Raw genomic sequence first — 26,420 nt, 5'->3', positions numbered from 1 at the left:
CGTATTTCTATTTATTTAAACATACATGAGGATATCATATTTATTTATTTGTTCAGCAAGTATTTATGGACCTATTTTGTAATCAAGACTTTGCTATCTGTAAAATTCCATTAATGGAACACTCTACATTCTGTCCTCTGTGGTAGAACGTCTATCCACATTTTAGCAAAATGCTGAGCTATGTACATAGTGCCCATGTGAGAATTAGATGTATGGTGGACATGAGCCCATGGCCAGCCTGAGGCAAAACAATCACAACAAAAATGGGAAAAAAGCCATGAGAGAGATTTGAGTAAGTTTGTTTTCATAATCCTGAAGTGACTTGTGTGGCTATTGCATATGAATATATTGTTAGACAAGTATATTCTAATGTGACTGAAACAGTCCATACTGGCATGGGACAAGATTGTGGATAAAAAGAAAAATATCATCTTTCTGGCTAAAAAGATGAGCAAAAACTGAAATAAAAAAACCTTTACTGTCTCGACTGGACAAGATACTATGTGACACGGTTCACATATGATGTCTCTTAAGTTTCACAACCATCGTATGAAATAGGAATTCAGTCTCATACCATTAACTAATCCACCACAAGAAGATTTAACCACGTGTAGAAAGTCCACCTGAGTTATAAAAATGCTTAATTTTTTATGATATGTTCTGATTCAGGTATACTTTGAGGGCAGCATCCACAGTATAATGATTTCTTCCGTTAGAGAGTTTGGCAGGTTGATGACAGCACTGGCATCTCAGCCTGCACCACTGCCACCCTGTCCTCTTCATGTGAGCTCTATCAAGTAATAACAAACCCAAATGAAGGAAACAAAGCAGAAACATTATTTATGTTTCAAACGGTTTTGAAAAAAATCGAAGAGGACATTGGTCATTTATGTATAGAAACATTAAGACACAAAAGTAAAAATATTTAGATATTTTTATGCCATTTTATATTAAAGAGTACATACTATAGTGGTCTATCAGAATTTTAAAATTCAAGAAAGCTCTATGACTGTCAGAGCCGTGCTGCATGATTGCTCCCATTTTTTTAGGTGAATAAACAGAAGCTCAGGGCAAACAGAATGTGTTAGTCACAGGCTAGCAAGTAGAAGCAAGAAACCCGTTTGCCTCCATAGTCCGTACCCTTTTTCCACAGCTGCCATGAACTTAAGCTGTGTTGGAGATGGCTAAAACAATCTTTCTTCCTTTGGGTCTCTTATATGATGTTGTTTTTCTTTTCTTAAATCAGAAAAGAGATTTACTTTATGACAAAATCGTCAAATAGGAGCAGAAAGACAATTCCAATGTGGAAATGGATTAATGAAGACCTAAGGGAAAATTTAGAATGTAGAAGAATGCCATGGAACCTTTAAAAATAGAGGCACTTCCCTGTCTTGGGAACATTAAAGGTCTTGTCTATAAATGCCACGTACAATAAATTGAACCACACTCAGATCATTCACCTTGGGAGAATGAGGCAAGGAATATGCGAACTTCAAGCTGTCATTTTCGAAAATTGTGAGACCGACCTAAGACTTCACCTCTAGCAATCAAAATTGAGAAGTTAAAAATTAAATGAAATAGCTAGATGTTGCTTTAAGTTGAATTGATTTCTTTAGTTTAAATTTCCACTGGTGGAAGAACATAGAGGGGAAAAAAAAAAAAAAAAAAAAAAAAACACTGACTTAAACTAGATATTAAATACAGGTTTGACAAGTTACAAATTATCCACGAAAAAAAAAAATGGCAAACACTATTAAGGAATCTGGACCGTATCTTGTAGGTTAAAGTTGGGGTGGGACATCATTTAGAATTTCAATAGGGAGCAACGCTCCCAAGAATAGGTTTTATTCCACTCCTGTGTTTCCACACCATCCCTAAACTTGCCTTCACATTATTGACTTTTCCGTTTTAATGACACACTCCTCTGAATAGCCACTGGAGTGTTAGCCTTTTGAGGACGGGGCCTGGGCCTTGTTCATTTTTATACCAGTTCGTGGTGTGGTGCATGCCACAATGTACTCAATAAATGTTAGGAGTGATTGTGTTCTAATTTCAGAAAACTATCATGGCAGCTTGTAGTCTAAATTGAAATGGGGAGAAATTGGAAGCAAGAAGAACACTGAAATTATTACTGTTGAGGAGGGGAGAGGTAATGCTGACCTGATTTAAGCCAGGGGCAGTGAAGTTGGAAAGAAGGCAATGGGTTGTAGTGTTTTTGTAAGTAGAATCAAAATTGCTTGGCGACTAGATTTTTAAAAAGTCAGAAAGGGAGAGGGGAAAATTGAAGTTTACACATGTGTTTCTGTCTAGGTGACTATGTGAGCGGGAATGTAGTGATTCAATATCAGAAATGAAAAGGATGAAGCAAGTTTGAAGAATAAAGATAATGACTTTTAGCACTTAATAGTTTTATGTCTGCTTTCCCAGAGTCGCCTCACCACACACTGCAGCATATCACCAACCAAACTTGAGTCAGTTTTGCAATAACTTCTTTTCCTTACTTCTTTTCAAAGTCATTCTTTCATAATTAAGTACCACATTATTCTTTTAGGATGAGCGATTTTCCTTGCCAAATATATTTTCCTCAAGCAAGTTCTTCTGAGTTATTTATCTAAAATGCATTTAACTTTGTTGTCATGGCTGAAAATAACTTTTGTTCCTAACCTTCTTAGCAGTTTCTAAGATAAAACATACAGCTAAGTTCCAGAGAGAGCACAAGTCAATTATCTTTGGTGAGTCTTGATTTATTGACTGAGGTTCTATGCATAGTCATCACTGCTATCTTCTGAGTGTCCTATTTCTGGTGCTGTGGTACAAAGGAAATGGTAGAGATTTGGGAGACAGACATGTTTATGTTTAAACTCAGCCTTGCAATGTTCACTGAATCTCTATGAGCCTCAGTTTCTCTATTCATAATAAATGCCTGGCTCATCATGTTACTAAAAAGAAGAAATAAAACAATGTAAGAGGAAGTTTCATTCACAGATTTTCATTGCAGTATATCTGCTTACAAATTGGTTCAATTACTGCTTATGTTTGTGTTCAAACATTTTTTTTCTTATATAAATAGCATATGGAATCCATGACCAATTGTGAAGAGCAAACAGCGAGCCACTAAATGATATAGAAAACTTTATGGTATTATTTTTTAATGTGTAAGTAATGTTAAGATTATAAGTTGTCAAATACATTTTATAAAAATATCAGAATATAAAATTATTTCTACAGGCTGAAATAGTGAATTGGAGCTAATAAAACATTTAATAGAGTAAGAAGTGGAGTTGACAGGTATTATAAGAAGCCTAAGGACTATGAGTTGACTCCCCACCTAATTGAACAACAATATGGCTGCCTAAAAAGGAAATTTAGTTTTAATCTGTATTAATAGAGGTGAAGTGTCCAAAATAAAGTAGGTGACAGCCTACCATTGTACTTCTCATTCATCAAACATCATCCATGCAGAGGAAAATAATGAACACAAAAAATGATTTAGTAATCAAATCTTAAAAGAAATGTCAATGTCATCTTCTTTAAAATGAGATGAAGGAACAAGATATACCACATTCTCCTGTTCCAGTTACCTATTGCAGCATAACAAGACACCCCAAAACTTGGTTGAGTAAGACAACTATTATGCTCCTGGATTCTGTGGGTCAGGATTCAGAAAATGTACATTAGGAGTGGTCTTTTCCATGTCATCTTGGATGACTGGAATAGCTCAGGGTGCCTCAAGTGGCTGGGTGATAGAATAACTGGGCTAGCCCGGCTATTTCCAAGAAAGCTCCTTTCCTAAGAAGTCTTGTGCCTGGGCTGGGAAGGCAGTAGGACAGTCTCAGTTATGCTCTCAAGCATGGTGGCTATATGTGGCCCCTCCAGCATGGTGGTTTCAGGGTAGCCAGGCTTCTAACATGGCAGCTATGGGCTTCAATAGTGAGCACTCCAGTGTCAAAGGCAAAAGCTTCATGGCCTTTATGACTAGCTTTGAAAGTCAGAGTGCCAATTCTGCATACTCTATTGTTTGAAAATATCAGAGAGCCCACCCAGATTCAAGAGACAGAAGCATCGTTCTCACTGTGTTTTCAAACCATCAAATGTCTTTCCTAAAGACAAAAAAAAAAAAAAAAAAAAAAAAAAAAAAGCATTACTTTCTATCTCATAGGTCATAGGTGCATAAAAATGAGATAGATTTTGGCTGAAAGTAAAAAATAATAATAATAATGCTTATCTTATAGATATATGATAGCTTGAAAGTGTAATGGTGTTGTGACCTTATGAGAAAATTATTCAGGATGTTGAAGAGGTATGGGATTTACTAGTATATAAGGAAAATGATCTCATTATTCTGTGAATCTCAGGAGAGACAAAACGTTTCAAACTTCAGGTACTACTGCTACTTGGTGGCACTATTTAAAACAGAAAAATCACATGAGGTTGTCTTTAAAGTACTTTCCAAAGAATAAACAAGAGGCCAAGTGAGAATGGGTTAGTATTCACAGCTGGGTCACTATCTCGTAGAATAGTAGGAAGTCACTCAACAAGCTCACATGTTGTATCCAAATTAAGTATGTTCTGGACCATTGCCTATGTCCAAGAGAGCATTCATGAAAGGTAATTCTGTGTAATTCTGTGTAAATATTTCTGAGCAATCCGTGAATTTGTGGAACCAGCCTGTTAGGACAGGATCATACCTAAGAGAGAAAGAGAGTGTTGAGGGTTAAGGGTGAAAAGCAGAATCAGATCTAGATGAGTTTTCAATTCAGTGAAGGCCTGAGCTATGTATTGAGCTGACATGTAAGATCAGAGGGTCAGAACACCTGGAAAGAATGAAGCAAAAATACTAGGTGGAAACTGAATACAGTGGCTAAACACATGCCTAAGGATAGACATTTAGATATTCCATGCATGCATTCGTAAGCTTAGGTGGCAGATAGACTCCATGGAAGTAGGATACGATAGAAATGAATCTTATGACTATTCACAGTAAAGAAGGAAATGGAAGTGGGAGCATGGTAATGTGCCCCCCACTCCCGCCACCATCAGCAGAGATAACTGAACATACTGATTTGGTACAGAAGAAATTTAGGCAGGGGGGAGACAAATAACACTCTCGGCAAATCCAGGTCATGTGCCACTTATTGGTAGTCAAATATCAGACAAAGGCAATTATGAATAAAATGATTTCTAAACCAAATCTTAATGAGAAGGACAGCTAGCTGCTAATATTTCAAGCTGGCTTTGTAATTGGATCCAGGACAGGGTATCAAGAGACTCCATCATCTGTGGGAAAAAGGAACAGCTGCGGCTGGGATGCAGCAGGCAAAGACTTGGTTGTCCAGCAATTTAGAGCCAAGAAGCACATTCTTTGCCTGCCTCACATGTCTCAGGGAAATTTGGCAGGAAGTTTACATGTTATTACATGGAGCTGTTATGAGAACAAAACAAGTCTGCGTTTTCAAAGTAAATAAAAAAGAGTGTATGAAAAACAGGGCTTCACAGAGTATGAATTGAATAAAAAACATCATCCCAAAGTTGTTTCCAGTTTGCTTTCTATCTTTTTTTTTTTTTTTCCAGTCATGTGTCCTTCATTACATGGGCTACTTTCATCTGGCTTTTTATTCTCATTGTTATATTTAGATATTTTAATTGACTCCTCTCTCTAGGCAAGGTGTGTGACTCAATCATTACTCCTGATTAGCACATTTTTCATCGTGTTTTGCTCTTCAGGGTTTAGTGACTTTGGTTGGTTAAGTTTGCCTAACACAGACAAGCCTATACATTCAAAATATGAACTCTGTAAGAAGGAAAGCAAATGTATAATTTCTGTTTGTAAGAGTCTGGATTAGTGAACAAGTAAAATCTGTTTAATTCAAATAACAGAAGTAAATTATGAGTTTAAGCCCAATAAAATTGATTTTTTTGTGGCTTTGCAAAATGTCTTTTTTCACCTCTGAGGTTTATTTATTTTTATTTTTATTTTTTGCTTGTTTTTGCATTACTTATGAAAATACCTTAATTTAAGAAGGTTAATCAATCTATTAGTATAAATAAATAGTTTAAATTGGTTTTTAACTTTTTCTTTAATGAAGCTAAATTCTTTGAAAGAGAAGAAAATCTATGGATTTTGGTGCTTTAGTTTTTTGTTTATTCTGAGACAGGGTCTCACTCTGTCACACAGGCTGGAGTGCAGTGGCATGATCTCAGCTCACTGCAACCTCCAACCCTGAGCTCGAGTGATCCTCCCACCTCAGTCCCCCGAGTAGCTGGGACGACAGGTGTGTACCACTACACCAGGCTATTTTTTTGTATTTTTAGTAGAGTTGGGGGGTCTCGCTCTGTTTCCCAAGCTGGTCTTAAATTCCTGAGCTCAAGTGATCTGCCTGCCTCAGCCTTCTGAAGTACTGGGATTGCAGGCATGAGCTACTGCTCTAGGCCCAATTTTTCCCCTTATCACCACAAATAAAGCTAGTAAGATGAAATTACTATTCTCTTTGTATTTTCATTTTACATAAGTACATATTAGAGGAAAAAGTTTTAGAAATAGAGATAAGTATCCAGAAGCAAATTAAAATTACCTATAATTGTTTTTATGTAAAATAAATTTGATGTACTTTCCTTCAGATTCTATGATTAAATGCATGTGTGTATATGTAAATATATATGCCACATATACAACTGTATATTATTTTTTAAATGTGATTTAATATAATTTAAGAAGTTATGTTATATACATGAATAAATAACTCTTATATTTGAATTCTTATGATCTTGTTTTAGTTTGCATGAAGGACAACATTGTCTTGTACTTTGGATACATTCTTAAAATAAACTTGTAGTTAAAACCTATTGAGTCGATACTTTTCAATACTGCTCTCCTAAATTTTCCCACTGAACTGGTAAAGGATGGTTATAATGAAGAAAAACCTAAATTATCACTGAAATCTGGTGATAGATGCCATCTATGTGCCAGGAAAGATACGAACATTCTATAAAATATAGAAAAAACAATCAACAATCAACCATAGACTCCAAGCAGAGAAAACAATTCACCAGTGATGGAAGGCCTAGTTCTGAAGGTGACAACCCATCTACTCTCAGTCCATTAGTGAGAAGTTGGGCACATGTCTATGCCTAGTTGCAAGGAAGGCCAGGAAATATATTTTCTAGCTGCTCCGAGAAGTCCTGTGATCAGCCACAACTCTATTACTACAGCAGAAGGCAAAATGGATTTTAGCAATCAATCAGCACTGCTGCCACACTATATAATTATTACTCACTGTAGAAAAAGTTGTTTCAATGAATACATTTTTATTCTCTACAATTTAATTGTCCCCTTTCTCCATATCATATCAAGTGTCTACAAAAGGCAAGTCTTAGAGACCAAGTGCCTGTAAGAGGTAAAATTTAGAAGACTTTATAGCTGTTGCAGAGTAAAAATATAGAGTAAATGGACTATGGTTTGGGCTGGCAACTTTTGGCTAGAGCGGAGGCTTGAAGTTTAAAATGGCAAGCCAGGGCTACACAATTTGAGCTCAAGAGTCATAGAGAGAATGAAATACTTCCATGACAGCTAGAAACAAATCCCTTATTGGTCTTGGGACTGACTTTGAGAAAGTCAAATCTAAAGCACCTTTTCTACTTTTTTTTAATAGGGTATTTCTTTTTTCTCAAAGGTTCCTTTTTAATTCATCCCAATGTTGTTAAATTTGTTAAATATGTTTTTTATTTCTTCTGAAAACACTATCTAGAGGTTTTTTATATTTTTTTTCTGTCCCTTCCTTCCTGATAAAAGAAAAACTTCAGCTGTATTAAATTTAAAGGCATTTAATTGGGCAATGAATGATCCACGAATTGGGCAGCCCCCAGAATCACAGCAAATTCATGGAGACTCCAGGGGAACTTTGTGATCAAACCAAATTTATAGACAAAAAAGGTAAAGTGACGTAAAGGAATCAAAAGTGAGGTACAGAAACAGTGAGACTGGTTACAGCTCAGTGTTTCCCTTATTTGAATATTCAGCAGTGTATGAGTGATTGAAGGATGGCCCCTGGGATTGGGCAACACTCAGCCACTGTTACAGGTGCATACTATTAAGTTAGGTTTTCAATTTTGTCTGACTATTAAGCCAGGTTACAGTTAATCCACAAGGACTCAAATATAGAAGTACAGAGTCCTCCTCAGGCCATATTTAGTTTGCTTTAACAATTCTCTCCTTTCGGTCATTTTCTCAATTTTGAGAGATTAACCAAAACCTTAGCCATTTATGTTACTATCACTAACGCAAATGTACTTATATGGTTTTGAAACCAACTGGGAAACAGCAGAACAGTGGGTTTTGCAAGAAGGAAATAAGGACTGATTAGAGGGTATCACCTTATGATGGAACATCCTGTTTACAGGAGAAAAAACAAAACTTGGTCTGTTCTAGGATCTATGTGTTTTCTTGAAGCCTTAGCTTGATTACATCACATTTAGCATGAGTGACTCCATTTTAGTTTGGTTTGGTTTGTTGGGGTCTATTGCATGAGCTCAGTCCAAAATAATGGCCTCCCATAATTTTGTTTTTTTTTTAAAAAAATTCCCCCTTTTTGGCCAGGTTCTCACTTAGGTGAGAGTGTGACCAAAACTTAGGGTCTTAGTGCCACTCTCAGTTACCATCATTTTGGGTTTCTGGTCTCCACGCATCATTCATAGCTTACAGTGTCCTTATGGTCACACATTTCTTCCAGCTTTTGTCATTCCAGTTGAAGAGAGGCCATTTGACATTCTAGAGATGGCTGTATGCTCCTTATCCAGGGTCCCCATGAAGCAAACCACAGGAAATTAAATATATTAAATAATGAGCTAGATGAAGAGTCTAATCGCATGACTAAGTGTAGTTTTTCTTAATCGCCTACAACTGAATTTTTGTAATCTACATTTGCTGTATTTCTCTATAGGCTGCAAGTGTCAGTAGCTGTACAGTCACTTTTCTAGCAATTCTATTATTTAGCATAACTTTCACAAGACAATTTAAAGTCTGTTGTGTGATGATAGCCTTTAAAGTAGAATTTGTCGTGGAGTGTATTATGAGGATGACATTTCTAGTTATTTCCTCTTTTATTCTAAACCATGGAAAAGGGACCTAACAATTGATGTTCTTTAGAAGAGTGAAGACCTCCTGGCAATGTTGTCTTTAGTCCATTAAGAGTTTTGACTGATTATGAGGCAACATATGTACCACCAAAGTTTCTCACCTACCTTGGGCCTTCATCTTTTATCTATTAAAGTATAAGGTTATTCATGTATAAGGGTGGCTGCAAAGTTCTTCACAAATAAAAGTATACTCTATAAGTGCACATAATAGACCTCCTTTTCTTTTCTGTTGTTCATAGAGGCATAAACAAGAAAAAAATATTCAAACGTAAGAGTCTCGTAATAGTAGAAGTCTTGATCCCTGATCTTGGAAAAAACTGTTCACATCAAGGATGCCATCTTCTTCTGGGGAGAAACTTTCCTGATTAGCTTTACCTTAAGGGTTCTAATGGGTGTACAGTTCCAAGAGTATGGAGGAACCCTTCTCACTTCTGAGATGATGAACCCAATGTTCAAGCCTCCAAAGTTTGCCTGTAGTGTGGATGACAAGGACAGTCTTTCTCTGATGTTCTCAGAAGATCTAATCTTCAGGCTCTAGATTATGAAAGGATTATCCTCAGTGAACCAGAAAAAGCTTTCTTTACCTGGTGAAAATACACTGTAGCATAATAATCTACTGTTATAACATCAGCCCTCTTGCATGGGAAAGCTTTTATACAACCAGAAAACACGCACTGAAAATGACAATTGAATGAAATCCCTTTATAAATGTTTCAATGGCCCATCAGGTAGCCAAATGTACCTGAAGCTTTGATTGTCTTCCAGGAATTTAGAACCAAACATTGGTTTTAAACTATTTCTGCAATTTGTAAGTCACCACATAAATATATTCAATTTGGATTGTTTTATCTTTTACATAGTGAGTCATGGAATGCAGAAACTTTAATAACAAAAGCTTTAAAAAACTCAGAAAGAACAAGGCAGCCATCCTATTTCTTCAGGAGTCCATGCTTAAGAGTCTTATTTCCTCTTGGATACCAATTGTTTCTCCAACTTAAGTGCATGGCACTGATAACTAATGTTTTATCATAGATAATTTGACTTAGACCATGGAGTTCATTCAAATTGTATTTTTAAACAATTTTGGTATTGACTGATTTAGCATGATAATCTAAAGATTGATTTTGAAAGGTTTGTTAAATACCAAAGGTTTAAAACATTAGATATTATGAAAACAGAATCGCAGGTTACCATAAGTAGTTCATTTAGGCAAAATGATAACTCGAAAATTTTTTTAAAGAAAAAGAAAACATTCTGATAGAGAGGAGACTCAGTTTCCAAACAAGACCCACTGACTCTGTCTCCTTTCTTTCCTTTTCCCCTTTTTCTTTTGTAGTTTACTTCAAAGGTAAATAAAAACCTTTCATTATCTCTTAATATTACATAAAAATCCTTTGTAAAAGAGAAAAACAAATTTTATGTTTACATTAGTGTATTTTTAATGTTAAAGCTAGTTTTTAATAACATTTCATAAATCTATTCAGTTTTAATTAGCTTGACCATAAGGTAAGGTTTTTATAATCCTTTTATAACCCCTTATAATTTTTTTTTTATCAGTGCAGAACAATGTTCTAAGAAAACTATGTTGTGCTTTTATTCCAATGTGCAATTTATGGAAAAAAATAAATAATGCCATTTTAACTTCAGCCAATATGTTCACACATAGAATCTTTTACAGTTTTTTTTATAAACCTTCCAAAACTTGTTCAAATCTTTAGCTTTATTTAATTTAAAACAATCCTTTAACCTTCTAACCTAGGCAAAAATTTGCATTCCCATACCTTCTTATAATCTCTTACCAAAACACATTTTATTCTCCTTACACACCTTGTGTGTAAACTTATTTTTTCAGTAGATTCAATTACATATTACAATGTTAACTCTTAGTGACTTTAACTTTTGGTGAAATCCTTGGTAAGTAAGGGATTTTAATTATGTACTAGGTGTGGAGCCTAGAACCCAGACAGAAATGAAGATAAGGTCTCTTTCCAGTGTCTAACTCCATGTGTCCCAGGCCTTACCTAGCTGTAAAGCAGGCAAGCTATACAGTTAAGAATCACAGTGGTGGCCAGGAGAGGTGGCTCACCCCTGTAATCCCAGCACTTTGGGAGACTGAGGCGGGCAGATCATGAGGTCAGGAGATCGAGACCATCCTGGCCAACATAATGAAACCCCGTCTCTACTAAAAATACAAAAAATTAGCTGGGCATGGTGGCAGACACCTGTAGTCCCAGCTACTCAGGAGGCTGAGGCAGGAGAATGGTGTGAACCTGGGAGGCGGAGCTTGCAGTGAGCCGAGATTGGGCCACTGTACTCTAGCCTGGGCGACAGAGCAAGACTCTGTCTCAAAACAAAAAAAGGAAAGAAGAATCACAGTGGCATTTTATGAAGCATTTAGGAGACCTAATCACCTTTAAATTGTACAACATTTCTGGCATAAATTTCTTTTCATAAATTCTTTCATTACTTACATAGACCATGTAAGACATTTTTGGACTTTCTGAGTTGGGGTAAACATCCCTCATTTTAAACAACCAATCATTTCACTTTAAAACAAGAATTTATTGCCATACAACATCTTTTTTATATAAAATCTCTGTTCTGGCCAGGTGCGGTGGCTCACGTCTGTAATCTCAGCACTTTGGGAGGCTGAGGCAGGCGGATCACAAGGTCAAGAGATCGAGACCATCCTGGCCAACATGATGAAACCCCGTCTCCACTAAAAATACAAAAAATTAGCTGGGCATGGTGGCAGGCGCCTGTAGTCCCAGCTACTTGGGATGTTGAGGCAGGAGAATTTTTTGAACCTAGGAGGCAGAAGTTGCAGTGAGCCAAAATAGTGTCACTGCACTCTAGCCTGGCAAAAAGAGTGAGTGAGACTCTGTCAAAAAAAAAAAAAAAAAAAAAAAAAAAAAAAAAAAAAAAAAAAAAAAAGCTCTTTTCTTTTTCTTTTTTTTTATTATTATACTTTAAGTTCTAGGGTATATGTGCATAAGGTGCAGGTTTCTTACATATGTATACTTGTGCCATGTTGGTGTGCTGCACCCATCAACTCATCAGCACCCATCAATTCATCATTTATATCAGGTATAACTCCCAATGCAATCCCTCCCCCCTCCCCCCTCCCCATGATAGGCCCCGGTGTGTGATGTTCCCCTTCCCGAGTCCAAGTGATCTCATTGTTCAGTTCCTACCTATGAGTGAGAACATGCGGTGTTTGGTTTTCTGTTCTTGTGATAGTTTGCTAAGAATGATGGCTTCCAGCTGCATCCATGTCCCTACAAAGGACGCAAACTCATCCTTTTTTATGGCTGCATAGTATTCCATGGTGTATATGTGCCATATTTTCTTAATCCAGTCTGTCACTGATGGACATTTGGGTTGATTCCAAGTCTTTGCTATTGTGAATAGTGCTGCAATAAACATATGTGTGTATGTGTCTTTATAGCAGCATGATTTATAATCCTTTGGGTATATACCCAGTAGAGGGATGGCTGGGTCATATGGTACATCTAGTTCTAGATCCTTGAGGAGTTGCCATACTGTTTTCCATAATGGTTGAACTAGTTTACAATCCCACCAACAGTGTAAAAATGTTCCTATTTCTCCACATCCTCTCCAACATCTGTTGTTTCTTGACTTTTTAATGATTGCCATTCTAACTGGTGTGAGATGGTATCTCATTGTGGTTTTGATTTGCATTTCTCTGATGGCGAGTGATGATGAGCATTTTTTCATGTGTCTGTTGGCTGTATGAATGTCTTCTTTTGAGAAATGTCTGTTCATATCCTTTGCCCACTTTTTGATGGGGTTGTTTGTTTTTTTCTTGTATATTTGTTTGAGTTCTGATAAAGGGGATGTCACCACCGACCCCACAGAAATACAAACTACCATCAGAGAATACTATAAACACCTCTACGGAAATCAACTAGAAAATCTAGAAGAAATGGATAATTTCCTGGGCACTTACACTCTTCCAAGACTAAACCAGGAAGAAGTTGAATCCCTGAATAGACCCATAGCAGGCTCTGAAATTGAGGCAATTATTAATAGCCTACCAACCAAAAAAAGTCCAGGACCAGATGGATTTACAGCCAAATTCTACCAGAGGTACAAGGAAGAGCTGGTAGCATTCCTTCTGAAATTATTCCAATCAAGAGAAAAAGAAGGAATCCTCCCTAACTCATTTTATGAGGCCAACATCATCGTGATACCAAAGCCTGGCAGAGACACAACAAAAAAAGAGAATTTTAGACCAATATCCCTGATGAACATCGATGCAAAAATCCTCAATAAAATACTGACAAGCCGGATTCAGCAGCACATCCAAAAGCTTATCCACCATGGTCAAGTGGGCTTCATCCCTGGGATGCAAGGCTGGTTCAACATTCGCAAATCAATAAACATAATCCAGCATATAAACAGAACCAAAGACAGGAACCACATGATTATTTCAATAGATGCAGAAAAGGCTTTTGACAAAATTCAACAGCCCTTCATGCTAAAAACTCTCAATAAATTCGGTATTGATGGAACGTACCTCAAAATAATAAGAGCTATTTATGACAAACCCACAGCTAATATCATACTGAATGGGCAAAAACTGGAAAAATTCCCTTTGAAAACTGGCACAAGACAGGGATGCCCTCTCTCACCACTCCTATTCAACATAGTCTTGGAAGTTCTGGCTAGGGCAATCAGGCAAGAGAAAGAAATCAAGGGTATCCAGTTAGGAAAAGAAGAAGTCAAATTGTCCCTGTTTGCAGATGACATGATTGTATGTTTAGAAAACCCCATTGTCTCAGCCCAAAATCTCCTTAAGCTGATAAGCAACTTCAGCAAAGTCTCAGGATACAAAATTAATGTGCAAAAATCATAAGCATTCTTATACACCAGTAACAGACAAACAGAGAGCCAAATCATGAATGAACTTCCATTCACAATTGCTTCAAAGAGAATAAAATACCTAGGAATCCAGCTTACAAGGGATGTAAAGGACCTCTTCAAGGAGAACTACAAACCACTGCTCAGTGAAATCAAAGTGGACACAAACAAATGGAAGAACATACCATGCTCATGGATAGGAAGAATAAATATCGTGAAAATGGCCATACTGCCCAAGGTTATTTATAGATTCAATGCCATCCCCATCAAGCTACCAATGAGTTTCTTCACAGAATTGGAAAAAACTGCTTTAAAGTTTATATGGAACCAAAAAAGAGCCCGCATTGCCAAGACAATCCTAAGTCAAAAGAACAAAGCTGGAGGCATCACGCTACCTGACTTCAAACTATACTACAAGGCTACAGTAACCAAAACAGCATGGTACTGGTACCAAAACAGAGATATAGACCAATGGAACAGAACAGAGTCCTCAGAAATAATACCACACATCTACAGCCATCTGATTTTTGACAAACCTGAGAGAAACGAGAAATGGTGAAAGGATTCCCTATTTAATAAATGGTGCTGGGAAAATTGGCTAGCCATAAGTAGAAAGCTGAAACTGGATCCTTTCCTTACTCCTTATACGAAGATTAATTCAAGATGGATTAGAGACTTAAATGTTAGACCTAATACCATAAAAACCCTAGAAGAAAACCTAAGTAATACCATTCAGGACATAGGCATGGGCAAGGACTTTATGTCTAAAACACCAAAAGCAACGGCAGCAAAAGCCAAAATTGACAAATGGGATCTAATTAAACTAAAGAGCTTCTGCACAGCAAAAGAAACTACCATCAGAGTGAACAGGCAACCTACAGAATGGGAGAAAATTTTTGCAATCTACTCATCCAACAACGGGCTAATATCCAGAATCTACAAAGAACTCAAAGCTCTTTTCTTTATAACCTTCTTCGCATAGCTAGGGGGCGTGGTTAATTCCATATATCCCCAAGTTTTATTTATGATTTACTATTTCCAAAATAAATTGAACAACTTTTAAAAGTCAAAGCAGTTTATGACATTAAGGAATTTAGCAAACCTAATATCTGATCTGCACAATTTAGACAATGTGTCTTAATTGTATCAATATCTTTAAGGCTGTTTATATTTCCTAAAGATTATTAAAGTTACATGAACTAAAAGGCATTACAGTGTTTATTTTGCTTTCAAAATATTTAAGTGCTTGTTTTTGTTTATGGCCAATTAATTAGAACTATTTTATATAAACACTATGCACAACACATATATAATTACACAGACAGAGAGAGAGACAGATTACTACAGTAGTTTTAAGGTTTTTCCTTTGCCAGTTTTTAAGTTTCTTAATTGGTTATTGGTTTTAGGGTGGAATCCTTGGAAGAACAAGGCCAGGAAAGGGATTTCTGTTGCCTCCTGTTTTTCCCAAGGCGTCCAGGCTGTTAGAGCTTGAAAAATCTGCTTTTAATTAAACTGACTTTTAACCATAACACTCTTTATTAAAGTACTTTTAAAATTTTTTATTACCCGGTTTTAGCCATACAAAACAGCCGATACTTCCGGCTTTTGAATTTTACCAATGGTAACCTCCCAGGTGCTCAGAGAAAGGAAAATTTAAGATAGTTTGTGGAGGAGAAGAGACTAGACAAAGTCATGCAATAGTAAACCTAAAATGACTTACTTCCTATGCAGGGAATCAAACCCAGCGTGCTAGTGCAAATGGGCAAAAACCTTCGCTACTGAGCTACAGCACTGGGCAGCCTCCATTGCTCTGCCCAAAAGGAATCTGGAGTAATTAATTTTGAGCTTGCAAAGCCTTTTAACTACTCAAGACAATTTTCAGAGCTAACTATGCCATAAACCCTAAAATTCCTGTTCCCTGGAAGGCAGAGACCATGAGAAAGTACTGACTGCCATGTGGTTAAAAGTCAGGCTCCCAAGGACAAAAAACAAGATGGACATAAACAGTGATTTTTACCATTCATTTAACCATTTGCACATATAGAGAGAAGCCAGAAATCTGACTGGTAAGAAATTCTTATCCTTTTGCCAGCATGCCAGGCTTCTGGGTTCCCTTTCCCTGAGCGGCCCCAATGACTTAGCTTGCTGCACCATCGTGCTGGGGCCAAGTCGCATCATAAAGGAAAATTATCTTTTTTCATTCGGGCCAGAATAAAATATGTGTGACAAAACATAGAAGTTAGCTACTCTGCTTAGCACCCAACATCAAACTGGCAAGGCTCAAACTTGCACCTGGTTGGGCCTCATCATTGTAAATCCAACCTCTGACCAGGAGTTTCAACATGTGGTCTCTGGGCAAGATGGTAACCCTGAGTAATAGAAAAGATAAGAAAGGGAAAGGAGAGAGAGAGAGAGAAAAGTATTGCCTGTGGTAGGGTGGGGAAGGCGAAATACTCATGGAGGCCAGAGAAAGACCCATCCACTGCAGAGACACTGAAAAGTTCCGGCAGCTGCTTCTTGATAGCAAAGAGATCTTTTCCAGAAGTCTCATCAGCTCTCAAATTTCCCCTTTTAGGGAGGAAAAATCTCCCCATTTCCCACAGTCTTGTACATGCCTAATCCTGACACCCATAGCTGTTCAGCAGAGAGTGAGAGGCAAATTGTTCCAAAGAGAATAGCAGTTGACATCCTGTAGTGCTAAACCCACTCTTAGTCCAAAGGGACATTACCGAGAGCCTGTATTTTTAAATGTACTACAATGCATTGTTGTTCATTTGGAAGGTACCACTGTAAGTGATCTTAAGATTTTGCCATTTCTCTAAGACTTCGCTGCCTCCCAGGCCTAAAGTAAAATAAGCCAGATGGAACTCATTTTTTCAGAAATAAGGATCCCATTTTTACATAAAATATTGGCTTTACTCTCAGGTTCTCTTGATTAACCTAGCCATTGATTTTTTCCTTCCTAAGCACACAGAAAAAAATGAAACAAAAGGGTAGAACACAAAAATCCCCGTGAATTTTCAAAAGCCAAATTCTATAACCCCTCCAATATTATTGCTTACTATCAGTTCCTTTCTGACCCAGTCAGATGTAAGAGGCCTCTAACTGGATCCAAGCCAGTTAATTCCTGGATCAAACTCATTCCCGGACGAGTCCAGTTTCTTTCATAACTCCAAACCCAGTTTGGATCAGAAATTTCCTCAAAGCAACTTGGAGAGCTCAAAACACAAATCTGTGAAGCTCTGAAATCCAAGACGGAGCTTACCCATGATCCCCAGCTGCTCCGAGAGATCAGTGGACGCAAGCGGGTCCTGCAGGTACCTTGCGTGTTCACTCAGCACTCCTGGGGGTCACTAGAAGATCCAGTTTGAATCCCACTTCTGACACCATCTGATAAAAGAAAATCTTCAGCCCAAATAAAAGAATTTAATTGAGCAATAAACGATTCGCAAATTGAGCAGCCCCCAGAATCACAGCAGATTCACAGTGACTCCAGGGATGCCTCATGGTCAGAACAAATTTACAGACAGAAAAGGTAAAGTGACATACAGGAATCGAAAGTGAGGTACAGAAACAGTGAGAGTGACTACAGCTCGGGGTTTGCTTCATTGGAACACAGTTTGAACATTCAGCATTCAATGAGTGGTTGAAGTATGGCCACTGGGATTGGCCAACACTCAGCCATTGCTACAGGTGCATAATATTAAGTTCGGTTTTCAATTTCGTCTACTAAGCTAGGTTACAGTTCATCTACCAGGACTCAAATATAGAAGTATGGAGTCCTTCTCAGGCCATATTTGGTTTGCTTTAACTTTACATGTTCAATAATTTTTACATTTTTATCCCCTCATTTTTTTTTTTCCTTTGTTGAGGCAGGGTCTGACTTTGTCACCCAGGCTGGAGTGCAGTAGCATTATCTTGACTCACTGAAGATTTGACCTTCTGGGCTCAAGCAATCTTCCCACATCAGCCCCTACCAAGTAGCTGGGACTATTTAGGCATGCACCACCACGCCTGGGTAATCTTTTTGGAATTTTCTTTTTTTTTTTTTTTTTTGTAGAGACAGGGTTTCGCCATGTTGCCCAGTCTGGCCTCCAACTCTTGAACTCAAGTGATTTGCTCACCTCAACCCCTCAATGTGCTAGGATTGCAGGCTTGAGCCACTGTGTCCAGTGTCCCTCATCTTTTTTAATACTGAAAGCTTTTGTCTAATGTCTAATTATTCCTGATTTTCTTATTGTTATTTTTCCATTTGATTTTAAAAATGAAAAGATAGAAAATTGACAAAAGCAGCACTTGAGAGAGACTGATGCCTGATGGTTTTCAGGAACAGTGGAGACCTGAGCATCATACTTGGCATTCCTGAAAGTCAGCAGAAACAGCAGTTTACCGTTGGCTGCCAAAACAAACCCTAAACTATTTACTCCATGTTTCCAGCAGAAATGAAGAACGTTTTCATGGGAGAAAATCCCTATGAGCCATTGAATCTCATAGGGAGATTGAATGAGAGTCTCATAGGGAGATGGGAGGAAAATGGGAGATTGCTCATACCATGTGTAGACCTTTAATTACCTTTATGGTAAATTCTATTTCTTATTCCAAATCTGTTTTTGACCTGCTTCTCCTAGTTCTTGGCTTCCTATTCTAAGCCATTCGATCTCTCCTTCATGACAGCTACATCCAAGTTTATGATATGCTTTATGTTTCTACACTTTGTTTCCTAGTGCCTTCTTTTACCTGCTTTTCTTATTACAATAATATATTTCATAGTTTTCATTGCTGATTCATATCTTTTCACTCTTTATTGCAATTTCAACAGGCTTTAAGAGAGTGCAGTGGTTAGTTCATGGACTAATTCTTACATCTTGATTTAACTACATACTTGTATATATACAGCATAATAGTGTACATACTGTTTTGAAATGTTTCTTTTTAGTTAGTCATTAAAAATATGTTTCCACTCAGTAAGTGCTTTCCTTTAACCATATTTTAATAATTATATAAAATGTTTTATGAACACACACAAATTCATATACTTAGTTGGGATAAATTATTTTCTCATTTTTCTCCATTTTTAAATAGTGTCCAACTAATATTCTTACAATTTTACATTAGTCCCTGACAATAATTACACTTTTTATGAGAAATTGCCTAGAAGCTAAATTACTGAATAAATACATAGAGAGATCCAAAAACTGATGAATTGCCAAATTGTCTCATAAAAAGCTGTGACAACTTATATTTCCACCACAGTGGAAAAGAATAACAAACCTCATTCTCTGGGTTTTATTATTTTTAAGCTGGAATGATATATGGTAATTAAGTTGAGCATATCATTGTTTAATCTGCCTTTCATTGATGGTTACACAGATTGAAAACATTTTTTTAGTTTAATAATCATTGGCAACTTTGTTGGTGAATTTTGTCCACACTCTTTGCCCACATTTCTGTTGGCTTTTTCTCATTTTTTAAAACTGTTTTCAAATATATATGTCTGTATTGAATATATCAACATTTATTTTGTAACTGTTCTTCATATGTTCCCAAATTTATTATTTGCTTTTAATACTTTTGCTGGTTTTGATTTATTGATCTTAAGGTCATGTTGTAGAGAAAAACTTACCAAATTGTTCCTATCTTTTACCTTAATTAGTAGGATCATGTATAAAAGTGTAGGTGTGTCTCAAATTATATGTTTATTTTCTTATGGTACTTTTATTTGTTAATATTCAAATATCTCATTTTGAAGATATTTTCATAACTTATGTGAGCAATTATTTAACTTAAATGTTTGCCAAATATTTAGCCAAATGGCATACAAACTATTTATGAAATAATTTTTACGTACTGACTTAGACTGTCCTCTGTATTATATACATAACTTTAGAGTTGGGGGGAGTTGGCAGTTACGCTCTTCTATTCCATTTCAACTATACCTTAAGGGGCTGTGTGTGTGTGTGTGTGTGTGTGTGTGTGTGTTTGTGAGTGTGTGTGTATTTGTTTCTTCATTCTAGAATGAGGCAACATCTGGGCATGCTCAGTTGTTTTGTTTTTTTGACATATTAGAAGTGAGGGCCCTTAGTGTAGGCCACACTACCCTCATGTGGTGACTGGATACTCTTCTCAGATACAGAAAAGGAGAACGTTCATACCACCTGTCCAATTTTAGGATCTAAAGGCTTCATTTAGGCATCTTTAATCCTAACTTCCTGATTTTCTCATATTTTGAAAACATGGATTTTGTGAAAACCAAAATGTCTAGGATATGTTCTTCTCACAATTATCCTTGGATTCTTCAGAAAAAAGAACTCTAAGTTTCCTTCACAGGGTGCTGCCAAGAGGCTGGAGAGTGAGCACTATTAGTTTTCAACTTAATTTCCTCTGAGTCCATGAGTCAGGGAAAAGAAGAAGGGAATGATAAAGGAAATTGCTACATTCTTTTCTCAACCCCCTATTTCCTGGAATCTGTTTGGACTTTGATATGATTTGGAACACAGACTGTATTATTTATTACTTCCTAGCCCAAGTCTCCTTATTCATGTTACTTCCTCCCAGACACCATTATCAAATAATCAGACTTAGTTTATTAGACTTTGCTTTAGTTTCAGGTTTCTTCACTTTTTATGATCTACTCCTATAACTTCTTTTGGTGTTTTAATGGGAATTCGAATGGAATCGCATCAAAGTCCATGAACTTTTTTGTGATTTTGAACTAGTATGCTATCCCTTCTTGATTTAGTTGCTGAGAATTGGTTAACATTAAATACACAATGAAATAGTGATTGATACGTTATACATATTTGATTGTATGTACTTTCAATGTTTAACAAATCTGTCTTTAGAAAGGAAAAAGATTTCTGCATTAATAAGTTTATGTAGAACACACACACACACACATATATATATATATATATATATTATGGCTCCTTTGTTCAAGTCCAAGGTTTAAGAGTTGGACAAGTCTGGATCCAAATCCTATCTTGATCCCTCATTCTTGATCTCACTTCGAGAAAGTCTCTTAATTCTTGTTGGTTGTACCTTCCTTACCTGTGAGGTTTTTTCATTTGTTTGTTTTTTGTTTGTTTGTTTGTTTCTTTCTTTCTTTCTTTGAGACCGAGTCTCACTCTGTCACCCAGGCTGCAGTGCAGTGGTGTGACTTTGGCTCACTGCAAGCTCCTCCTCCCAGGTTCATGCCATTCTCCTGCCTCAGCCTCTCGAGTAGCTGGGACTACAGGTGCCCACCACCTCGCCCGGCTAATTTTTTGTATTTTTAGTAGAGAAGGGGTTTCACCGTGTTAGCCAGGAAGGTCTCAATGTCCTGACCTCATGATCTGCTCATCTTGGCCTCCCAAAGGGCTGGGATTACAAGCGTGAGCCACTGCGCCCGGCCACCTGTGAGGTTTTAATGAGATCCAGCCCAAACACTAAGTACCCCAAAAGTGGGAGCTATTGTTTTTATTATTACTATTATCTTGCCTTCAAACGTACCTTTATTTATAGCAATGCTACTCAAAGTATGTTTTCTGAACCAGCAGCAACAACATCAACTTGGAATTTGTTACAAATGGAAATTTGCCAGCCTCAGCTTGAACCACAAAATCAGAAACTATAGCAGTGGAGCCCAGCAATCCATGATTTAGTAAACCTTCTAAGTGATTGTGATACATGCTCAAGTTAGAGATACACTGATTTACATCATACCATTGCTAGTATGCAATTTTTAATAAACCATTTTAGCAGACAGAAATAAAATACAACGAAATATTATCATGGCAGCCACACATGACATTCTTCATTTTCTTATGGCTTAAGTGGATATGTTAGTAATACTTACCAGGAAAAGCTAATGATTGACAAGCATTATTCTAAACATTAAAATGCTAATCATCAGCACTGGAATCATGGCCCCAGCAACACATAACTGCTTTACGTAAATAAATAAGGCCTGGCCTACTTGATTTTTTTTCTAACTGTATTTCAGATATAGGCCAATAGTTTGGAATTTTTCCATGTCACTCTCCCGTCAATCTTTTTTCTTTCAAAAGAGATACATTTATCAATAATATTTTTGACCATGAGTCAGAAAATATCTGCTGGACTACAACCACAAGCAGTTATCCACATACAGAGAGAGTTGAGATTACTCTGACCTGTAACACTTAGCTTAGGAAACTGCCTTCCCATAAATTTAATGTGTGAATTGTGTGGTTTCCATTTTCTTGCATTATAGATGTCAGCTCAAGCTGGCAACTGCAGTCTTTGAGGTCAGCAGACAGTATTAATAGGCATACAGTTAGTGTTGCAGCTGTGTTAATGTACAGTTTTAACCCACTGGTTTGCAAAAGAATGGCAAAATGTATGTGAAACTTTCTGTAGCTCCTCACAGTGTAAACTCTTACTCTAGTTTTCAAAACTGTGTTCCTCCTCCACCCCTCCCTATTCCCACTGGGTTTTTTAAATTCATGTTTTCTAAAATTGCAAGAATTTATTGTTAAACCTTTATAAAAATTTCTCTAACTTTAAAAAAGACTTGCAGATTGTGATGCCTTTTGAAATATCATCAGATACAGAGTTCCCTTTGGGGGACCATAAAGTTAAAAAAACTTTATTTTCCCTGGGGTAATACAGTGGTTTATCATTCACTCTAAATTCCTTAATTTTGTTCCCAAGGGGCAACCATTTTATGTGCATTGTCAAATATCTGATGAGAACCTACTTATTTCAAAGCTGTTGGAATAGTTCTCAGTATTCCTAAGGCTTTCAGTTTTGAAGATTTTTTTTTAGTGACTGTTTCAAAATTTGTGTTTCTTTTTTGGATGCAGAGATAGCAATTGTCAATGGAATGTGCTTGAGATTTTATTAGACATTAGTTTTAAATCTCCAAGACATCTCCATTTAGCTTTTAAAGAAAATCTGATATTTTGGGGTAAAAAAAGATAAATGAAGAATATATTTCAATAAGAAACATACTTTTATTTTTTAAATTATAATGAATTTTTAAATTGAAATGACTGTTTCACCATGTGCTGGCTGCATATCCTTGAGCATGTCACCGAACTTCTGTTAGTTTTGGATCCTAACTGCAAAGTATAGATGTAGCACCTATTTTATATGGTTAATTGAAAATGATACTCAAATACGATAATATATGCAAAGCACTTAGTGCAATGCTTGGCACATATGATGATCTCAACAAATGTATCTTCATTCCCTTTTCCCCGGCACAACACCTATCAATGGTGGAGACACATTAGAATCACCTAGTGAACTTTGTAAATATGGATTCTCTTAGCCCTCCTGCCCAAACTTCTGATTAAATTCCTCTGGGCTAGATCTCAGGTGTCTGTAGTTTGTAAAGTTCCCCAGGTGATTCTAATAAGAGACCAAGGTTGAAAATCTGTACAAAAGCATTAGTCATCAAGCTTTCATAAGCTTCAGAAATACCTGTGGAGATTTTTCAAATTTCAAATGCCTGGCCTTTAACCTTGGAAGACTCTCTGATTCAATAGAATGGGAGAGATTACATTAGGAATTTCAGTAAGATATTTTAGTGTCACTGTTTTGGAATATCTAAAAGCTTAGAGCTATTCACATCACCTTACTTCTGCCTCAGTTTCATAACAGCTTCTGAATGACTCTCGCATTTTCTCATTTGATGACAGTTCTGTGGAGTAGATATGGCAAAAATTGTCACTTTTGCTTGATGAATCAAAGCAGTTGACTTTAGAAAAATGAAATAGCATTACAGTTAGTTAACAGTGACAAAGATAAGACTCCCGTTTGGGTTGTGTAATAATAATAATAATAATAATAATATACCAAGGGCATACTATTGCTAAGCAATGTGCTAAGTGGTTTGCATTATTTTTTTAGTCCCTACTGACTTAAACAGCTACTATTAATTTGCCCCCTCTTTATTTATAAGATAACTAAAGTTTAACAGTGGAGAGTAACATGTTTGAGACCACACAGCTGCTAAATGTCAAAACTCAGATTCATACCAATTCTCTCTGGTCTCAGAATCCTTGGACCAAGACATCCACACTTCACTTTCCCCTTCTGACGTGCCAGTGCCCTCCCTGACCTGTCATGCTGCTCTGGAAGCCTCAATGTTATCATCAGACACCTTCTGTAGAGTGTTTCCCAGTACTCTAACTCACAAGAAATTCAATAGAAAAAAAATATGATTGTCATTACATTTTCATGAACTATCTGACCCTGACCTTAGGCTTTGGTACTTAAAGGCTCAAGTAAACTCTATTCAAATCAATTAGGACCTTTGGGTTGCTACTGACTAACACTCCAACTAAAATTTTTGTTTCAGGAACTAGGCTTTTGGAAGTTTTTGGTTTATGTAAATTTGGAAAAAGACAAAGTTAGAGCTGCTTCTAGGTTTTGCTTAATGTAAGAAATGAAACAGTGTCACTAGGACATGGTTTTGTCCGTCTCTTAATCAGTTCCTACTTTCCTTCTTACTATATTGACTTCATTCTCAGAGAGATGAGCCACTTATTATTGTAAAATTGTCGTGCTCTACATTAAAGAGAGCAAAGAGGAAAATCTGCTCCCCATAACTCCAACAATTATGTATAAACTCATTCTCATTACTCATGATAGTTCAGATGCCCGTCCTTGAAACAATCATTACTGCTAAGGCAACGTGACACTGTTCCGGAGTCACATGCCTTCTGAGAGGATGGGTTTGGAGTCTGTTTCATGGGAATCCTAGGAATCAAGACTAGAAAAGAGATCTGTTTTCAAAATCAAAACTGAGTGGTTGATGGAAGAAGGTGGGTTTTCCTGCATGTCCTAAAATACCACTCAGTTGTTTATGTTTATTGCAATATCTCATATTTATATAAATCTTTATATTTCCCAAAATGTATTTTATATACATTAACTCATTTCTGCTATTCTTAAATTTATTACTAACAAAATTTGTAACCCATGTGTTTCTTGTCTTTTGAGGTTGCTCCTTGCGAATGTGTACCAATATTCAGAATGAACTCATCAAGGATTGAAAAGTTAGATGCACAAGGGTCACTGACCATCAGGGGGATTATAGATTTGGTTGACTGAAAGAGAAATTATGTTAAACTTTTCTTTGTACACTCAGTAAACTGGTTTTGCTATAATTACCTAAATATATATGTCACAACCAGAAGGCACACATGCTGGCCTGTAGTGATTATTAATTTGGCTTGAAGACTTTAACATTAGCAGCACAGCCTCAGTAAACTCCAGAGGTCAGAGTCTTGCAATTCAAATGTGGTGATAAGCCAAACTAAGCCTATGTGGAAAACTGAAAATTATGCTGTAAAATTTCTGCCATTTTCTTCCTGATTAGAAAGGACTCACTCCTATAAGGGGCCCTTACAGGAAAAGTGATGAGACTTTGAATGAGTGTCTGTGTCTACTTTTCATACCCACTGAAGAGCATTCAATTCACCTGAATCAAAGCCAACTCAATATGCCTTTTTATTCAAGATAGAAGAGTATTGTTTGATAGAACTATGACTAAAATTTGTGATATCTTAATTTTTAAAATATTCAGAAAACACATTTTTAAACTAATATTTAAAAATATTAATCAATAATATTTATGAAGATAAAAGATCGAACATTGGGAGAATCTCAAAATTTAATTACTTTCACAATTGTGGTTCTACGTGTGGTGTTTGCTTGTTTAAAACTTCAAATAATAAATATAATTACAGAAATCCCAGAGAAATGTGTTGAAAACAAAATTATGATCCTCTAGAAAACTGTTTACACACTGAGACACTATTTAATACTTTTATACTTTTTTCCAAGCTGAAGGGAAGCAAGTTTATCTTTAACATAGTACTTTTATAAATATTCAGAGTATTTTCAGTCTCCTCTAATATAGTAATTAATAAAAACAGTTGGTTCCTATTCATATTAAGCTTTCAATGATTTCTTTTGTCTTATGTATAAGCTTCTTTAGCAAGATAATCAGACTGAAAATTTTACCTTTTCAAGATTCCTCAAAGGTTATTCCTAGTCTACTTAGAATTTTCCCTCTACTCTGATCCTCTCCTCGCCTTTTTCAAAGCCTCAGTTTATACCTAGAATAGTATGCAATTAAAATTAGAGAGGAGTAAAAGGGAGAAAGTAGCTAAAAATGATTTTATGACATTTCTATAGAATTATGAGATTCAAGGAAAAGTGATTTCATGCATTTTTACTAAATATCTCTTTTAAGGGAAAATGATGAGACTATTATTTCACTAATTTCTCTTTTATAGATGCTAACTATATGCTACCTGACATGATGACAATTTCTGCCAAGCTGGACTTCTGTAGATGTGCTAGATGTGTTTATTTCATTTTGATGCATTTATTACAAACCTTTGCTTTCAACAATATGGGTCACGTTTTTC

This window comes from Rhinopithecus roxellana, chromosome 17 (assembly GCF_007565055.1).
Source record: "Rhinopithecus roxellana isolate Shanxi Qingling chromosome 17, ASM756505v1, whole genome shotgun sequence".
NCBI lineage: Eukaryota > Metazoa > Chordata > Mammalia > Primates > Cercopithecidae > Rhinopithecus > Rhinopithecus roxellana.
Note: the sequence above shows the minus strand (reverse complement) of the source record.